Below are 7449 nucleotides of genomic sequence, written 5' to 3' on the forward strand. Positions count from 1 at the left end.
AAACCTCCCTCTGATATCTCCCTTGAACTTCCCACCCATTACTTTAAAGCCATGCCCTCTTGTATTGAGCATTGGTGCCCTGGGAAAGAAGCGCTGACTGTCCACTCTATCTATTCCTCTCAATATTCCTTATTCTCCCCACATTGCCATCAACTCCCGGAGTGTGGTGACTCGTTGCAGGCTGCTCTCTGCAGAGCTACTCATTATTTCTATTATAATCATTCTACTCTTTTAAATCTAAACTCTATGTACACTTTATTCTGTGTTCTGTTATTGTTTTCCCTTCTACTACCTCAATGCACTGTGTAATGAAATGATCTGTATGCCTTCGTAATGGCAACTCCTCTGCCCTCCATGGACTCTGTCTACACTTCTTGCTGCCTCGGTCAAGCAGCCAACATAATCAAAGACCCCTCCCACCTCGGACATTCTCTCTTCTCCCCCCTCCCACTGGGCAGAAGATACAAAAGCCTGAGAGCACGTACCACCAGGCTCAAAGACAGCTTCTATCCCGCTGTAATAAGACTATTGGACGGTTCCCTAGTACGATAAAATGGGCTCTTGATCTCACAATCTACCTCGTTATGGCCTTGCACCTTATTATCTGCCTGCACTGCACTTTCTCTGTAACTGTAACACTTTATTCTGCATTCTGTTATTGTTTTCCCTTGTACTACCTCCATGCACTGCTGTAATGAAATGATCTGTATGGATGGCATGCAAAACAAAGTTTTTCACTGTACCTTGTTACATGCGACAATAATAAACCAATTTAACTCCCCCCAGATTCCACCCCTCACCCACACACTTGGCGTCATTTACAGCAGCCAATTAATCCACCAACCCGCATGTCTTTGGGATGTGGGGGGGGGGGGGGAAGAGACCAGAGCACCTGGGGGAACTCCACACAGATGGCACTGGAGGTCAGGATTGAAGTTGGGTCAGTGGAGCTGTGAGGCAGCAGTTACCCAATGGGATCTTCACTAATGGGATCAGGTTGCAAGTCAAGTCAAGTCGAGTTTATTGTCATGTGCACAAGTACGGTGAGGTACAGGTACAATGAAAAACTTGCTTGAAGCATCACAGGCACATAGATTCAGACACCTCACGAAACATAAATTAGTCATAAGTTACACAAGACATTTTCCATTTATATACAGAACAGGTCAATTAGGAAAAACTTATTAAATCTTTTATCCTCTTTTCTCTCTTCCCCTTCCATCAGGCAGAAGATACAAAAGCTTAAGAACACATACCACCAGGCTCAAGAACAGCTTTTATCCCGCTGTGAGGAGTCTCTTGAACTGACCTCTTGTAAGAACTCTTGATCTCTCAATCTACTTTGTTGTGACCCTTGCACCTTATTGTCTACCTGCACTGCACTTTCTCTGGAACTGTAACACCATATGTTACATTCTGTTTTCCTTTTTACTACCTCAATGTATGGAATGATCTGTCTGGATGGCACGCACACAAAAGCTTTTCACTGTATTTTGGTACATGTGATAATAACACACCAATTACCATAGAGCTAGGACGAGCACAGCGGACCGAATGGCTTCGCACGAAGGGGGCGGGGCAGAAGCCAAGGCACTCGTCCCGACTGACAGCGTGAGCGACCAATGGGAAGGAGGCCGGGAGGCTGAGTGCCCAATGAACGCGCGGGGAGCGCGCCGGCAGGTTCGCGCGCGTTCCCGTGAGGGTAAGTGCGGGGGGGGGGGGGTGTTGCGGCGTCTGTAGCCGAGTACAGGGGAAAGCGGGCAACAATGTAACCAGTGGGCAACAATGTAACCAGCGGCAACAATGAAACCAGTGGGCAACAATGTAACCAGCGGCAACAATGAAACCAGTGGGCAACAATGAAACCAGTGGGCAACAATGAAACCAGTGGGCAACAATGTATCCGCCCGGCAGGGCAGCAGCTGCAACATTGTAACCCCCGGGCGCGCTGCCGCCGGCTGCTCGGCCACATGTGTCGGTGGCCAGCCGTTCGCCTCAGGGAACAGCTGGCAGAGTAACCCGGTGGGTAGGGAGCTGTTCTGGGCACCTCTCCGTCCCTACCTGCTGTGAGTGCCGGCTCTCCTTCTCTCCCCTCCCGCCCTCCGCCCTTGTTGCCGGACGCGCTCACTCTGATCTCACCGCGACGTCGACAATAAAAGCTGCAGAAACGTCCAGAAACCTGCCCCTCCCCCCCCACCCCTCCCGGCCCGGGACACGGGAGGCGCGCAGGCGCGGACGTGCCCACGGCGCTCCGCTACCCCCGCAACATTAGCGAGAGCGGAGGGTGAATGTTGGTGTAGGCGGGGAGGGCAGCCTCTCAGCAAGTTCAGGGCGCTCTTAGTCGCTCGGGGGTAGTGTAGAGGAACAAACGGGTGCTCCTGTGGCCGTAGAGCTGAATCCAGCAGCTGCATACTTTTTGCAGACACAGGAGACTGCAGGTGCTGGAATCTGGAGCAGCAAACAAAATGCTGGAGGAACTCAGCGTTCGACCGGCACCTGTGGGAGAAAAGGAATTGAAAGCAATTCCTATCTTGCTCTAAGGTAGAAGCTACAGGAGCCTGAGGGCACATACCACCAGACTTAGGGACAGCTTCTACCCCACTGTGATAAGACTATTGAACGGTTCCCTTATACGATGGACTCTGACCTCACGATCTACCTTGTTGTGACCTTGCACCTTATTGCACTGCACTTTCTCTGTAGCTGTGACACTTTACTCTGTACTGTGATTGTTTTTTTACCTGTACTACATCAATGCACTCTGTACTAACCCAGTGTAATTGCACTGTAATGAATTGACCTATACGATCAGTATGCAAGACAAGTTTTTCACTGTACCTCGGTTCAAGTGACAATAATAAACCAATACAAATACCAATACCAAAAGCTAGAAAATGGTAGCTCAAGTGCAAGCAAGATTCAGATTAGTTTACTGTCATATATTGGTATTGGTTTATTATTGTCACTTGTACCGAGGTACAGTGAAAAATTTGTCTTACATACCATTCATAACAGATCAATTCATTACATGGTGCATTGAGGTAGTACAAGGTAAAACAATAACAATACAGAATAAAGTGTCCCAGCTACAGGGAAGTGCAGTGCAGGTAGACAATAAAGTGCAAGGTCAAAACAAGGTAGATTGTTAGGTCAAGAGTCCATCTCATCGTATAAGGGAACTGTTCAATAGTCTTATCACCGTGGGATAGAAGCTGTTCTTGAGACTGGTGGTACATGTTTTCAGGCTCCTGTATCTTCTGCCTGATGGGAGGGGGAAGAAGTGAGAATGTCCGGGGTGAGTGGGGTCTTTGATTATGCTGGCTGCTTTACCAAGGCAGCAGGAAGTGTAGACAGAGTCCATGGAGGGAAGGCTGGTGTCCGTGATGCACTGGGCTGTGTCCACATCTCTCTGCAGTTTCTTGTGGTCCTGGGCAGAGCAGTTGCCATACCAAGCCATGATGCATCTGGATAGGATGCTTTCTATGGTGCATTGATAAAAGTTGGCGAGTGTCAAAGGGGAAATTCCTTGCTCACATGAAGGTCACAGAGTAAACAGTGTACAGGGTAATAATAAATACAACAGTAAATACAGCAATAATTGGAAAACAGCAGAATGGTGAAAAGATGTAATTTGAAGCAGTGCAAAAAGAAATGTTAAAGTGACAATAACAGAAGAAGTCGAGTTAAGGTTTCGAGAACATGGCAGCACCACCGGGAAGGGGATGTGAGGGAGGTGATTGGTTCAGGAGTCTGACAGCAGTGGGGAGGAAGCTGTTCCTGAGTCTGGACATCTGGGCTTTCAACCTCCTGTATCTTCTCCCAGAAGGTAGAAGAGAGATAAGGGAATGGCCGAGGTGGCAGGTATCCTTGACGATGCCATTAGCCTTCCTGATGCAACAGATGGTGAAGATGGGTTGCATGGAAGGGAGTGAGGAGCCTGTGATGGACTGGGCAGTGTTTACCGCCCTCTGCGGTTTCCGCCAGTCCAGAGCAGAGCAGTTGCCAGTGCGCAACAAAGCTTGTGAATCATGGAGAATATGGTACCACCAGACTTGGACAGCTTCTAGCCCACTGTTATCAGACACCTGAATGGACCTCCCATATCCTAAAGATTAACTCCTTATCTCCCAGTCAAGTGAATGTGGCCTTTGCACTTTATTTGTTTACCTGCACTGCACTTTCTCTGTAACTGCAACACTAGATTCTGCATTCTGTTTTCTTTTTTTACCTCAATGCAATTATGTGTGGCATGATCTGCGTAGATGGCACACAAAATAAAATCTTTTCTTTTGCCTTTAGTTCTTCAGGAGGCTAAAGAAATTTGGCATGTCCCCCTTGACACTCAGCAATTTTTATTGATGCACCACAGAAAGCATCCTATCTGGACGCATCACAGCTTGGTATGGCAACTGCTCTGCCTGGGACCGCAAGAAACTGCAGATAGTTGTGGACACAGCTCAGCACATCACGGAAACCAGCCTCCCCTCCATGGACTCTGTCTACACTTCTCGCTGCTTCGGTAAAGCAGCTAGCATAATCAAAGACCCAACCCACCCCAGACATTCTCTCTTCTCCCCCCTCCCATCGGGCACAAGGTACAAAAGCCTGAAAGCACGTACTACCAGGCTCAAGGACAGCTTCTATCCCACTCGGTAGTGTAGCGGTTAGCATAACGCTATTACAGCGCCAGTGACCCGGGTTCAATTTTCGCCACTGTCTGTAAGGAGTTTGCATGTTCTCCCCGTGTCTGCATGGGTCTCCTCCAGGTGCTCTGGTTTCCTCCCACATTCCAAAGACGTACAGGTTAGGAAATTGTGGGCGTGCTATGTTGGCGCCGGAAGTGTGGCGACACTTGGGGGCTGCCCCCAGAACACTACGCAAAAAGATGCATTTCACTGTGTGTTTCGATGTACATGTGACTAATAAAGATAGCTTATCTTATAAGACTATTGAACGGTCCCCTAGTACGATAAGATGGACTCCTGACCTCACAATCTTCCTCGTCATGGCCTTGCACCTTATTGTCTGCCTGCACTGCACTGCACTGCACTTTCTATATAATTTACATTTTAATCTGCATTCTGTTACTGTTTTCTCTTGTACTACTGCAATGTAATGAAATGGCCTGTATGGGTGGCATGCAAACCAAAAGGTCTTCACTGTACCTCGGTACAGATGACAATAAACCAAGTGCTTCTCATGTCCAATAATACGGGGTTGAAGAGAGTGCTGAAAATGTGCAGGCTTCAAGTCCTACATTGAGGGAATGTAAGAAAGACATTTTGCTTGTGAAACCACTCTGGAGCACAGCACACGCACAAACTAACTTAGGAGCTAAAGGCACCCTGTTCACAGAAGTTGAATACTTCAGCCAGTGTGATAGTGGAGAATTGTAAATTCACCCTCAGAACATGTGGGAGACTGGGAGACAGTAAGCGATGCATCATCGCACTGAAAGACTCCCAAGGCACTGAAACATAAGCAAACTTAGAACATTGCCAGAGGAAGTGGTTGAGGCAGGTACAATAGCAGGGGGAAATGGCTCACATGAGAGGGCATAATTTTAAGGTGATTGGAGGAAGGTATAGGGGGGATGTCAGAGTCAAGTTTTTACACAGAGAGTGGTGGGTGTGTGGAACGCACTGCCGGCAGAGGTTGTGGGGGCAGATACATTAGGGACATTTAAGAGACTCTTAGATAGACACATGAATGACAGAAAAATGGAGGGCTATGTGGGAGGGAAGGGTTAGATAGATCTTAGAGCGGGATAAAATGTCGGCACAACATTGTGGGCCGAAGGGCCTGTACTGTGCTGTAACGTTCTATGTTCTATAAGCACTTGGATAGGTACATGGAGGGGGCGGGGCTTGGAGGGATATGGGCTGAACGCAGGAAATTGGCACTAGCTATGTGGGCACTGTGGTTAGCATGGACTCGTTGAGCTGAAGGGCCTGTATCCATTGCTGTACTGCTCTATGACTCTATAAGAAGATGGGAGCAGGAATAGGCCACTTGACCCCTTAAGCCTCCCTCCCCATTCAATAGGATCATGGATGATTTGACCCAGGTCTCATCTCCTCTTCTGTGTCGGTCCTCGATAGCCCTCAATTCCCTCATCTTTCAAAGATTGATCTACTTCCTCTTCAAATTCCACCAATGGTCTAACCCCCACAACCCTCTGAGATAGACAATTTCAGAGACTCACAACCTCCTGCAAGGCATTCCTATGCATGTCTGGATTAGAGGGTATAAGCTATAAGGAGAGGATGGACAAACTCGGATTGTTTTCTCTGGAGCATCAGAGGCTGAGAGGAGACCTGGTAGAATTTTATAAACATAGAGTAGGGAGTCAGAGTCTTCTTCAAGGGTAGAAGGGTCAAATACTAGAGGGCATAGCTTTAAGGTGAGAGGGGGAATGTTTAAGGAAGACGTGCGGGGAAAATCTTTCACACAGAGAGTGGTGGGTGCCTGGAACAGGCTGCGACCGGTGGTGGTGGAAGCAGATACAACAGTGGCATTTAAGAGGCTGTTAGATAGACACATGAATATGCAGGGAATGGAGGGATAGGATCATGTGCAGACAGATGGGATTAGTTTAATTTGGCATCATGGTCGGCACAGACATCGTGGACCGAAGGGCCTGTCCCTGTGCTGTACTGTTCTATGTTCTATGTCAGTTTTAAAAGAGACAAGGTCATGTGCAGTTCAAGCTGCTTGGCACGAAAAAGCCTTGTGTTTGATTTGGCATGTAGGACTGCGACTTTTATGAAGATGCTCAAAGATGCCAGGGATTTGTGTCCTGTTCCAGCCACTAATGCAATGGTAGTCTATGGTTAAAGTTCAGCTCCCACAGCTTTGGCCCAGAAACAAGACAGGCATCAAGTGACCACAAATGACATGAGTCAGTATTACAGATGCATTGGCAGCCATTCCCCACAGTACTGTTACACATTTCAGAGTAGAGGAGAGAGATCATGTCAGCTTGAAAATCATCGGTTTGCAAGACAAGTTTTTCACTGTACCTCGGTACAAGCGACAATAATAAACCAAAACCAAAAAAAACCAAAACTCAATCAACAAGAGCTCTGCTTCTGGCACAACATAGGACATAGAACAGTACAGCATAGGGACAGGCCCTTCGGCCCACGATGTCTATGCTGACCATGATGTTAAAGTAAACTAAACCCATCTGCCTGCACATGATCCCTATCCCTCCATGTTCATGCGCCTCTTAAACACCACCATCGTATCTGCCTCCACCTCCACCCCTGGCAGCCCGTTCCAGGCACCCACCACTCTCTTTGTAAAAATATAACCCTGCACATCTCCTTTAAACTTTCCCCTCTCACCTTAAAACTATGCCCTCTAGTACTTGATATTTCTACCGTGGGACAAAGATTCTGACCGTCTACCCTGTCTATGCCTCTCCTAATTTTATAAACCTCCAAC

The 7449-nt window shown here is 47.7% G+C and overlaps 1 protein-coding gene across 5 annotated transcripts in view; it reads right to left on the reverse strand.

Annotated features, from left to right (window-relative positions):
* Window positions 1-2192, reverse strand: part of dnajb2 (DnaJ heat shock protein family (Hsp40) member B2) — a 45073-nt gene extending 42881 nt beyond the window's left edge. For 3 of the 5 annotated variants that reach the window (XR_007956247.1, XM_052014763.1, XM_052014756.1), the window contains exon 1: window positions 2062-2183. The gene's annotated coding sequence lies outside the window, so the exon portion shown is untranslated. Of the gene's footprint in view, window positions 1-2061 lie in introns of all 5 variants that reach the window. The other 2 variants (XM_052014733.1, XM_052014743.1) reach the window with 2 other exon arrangements.
* Window positions 2193-7449: the final 5257 nt, after the last annotated feature.

Source organism: Pristis pectinata, chromosome 1 (genome assembly GCF_009764475.1).
Source record: "Pristis pectinata isolate sPriPec2 chromosome 1, sPriPec2.1.pri, whole genome shotgun sequence".
Lineage (NCBI taxonomy): Eukaryota > Metazoa > Chordata > Chondrichthyes > Rhinopristiformes > Pristidae > Pristis > Pristis pectinata.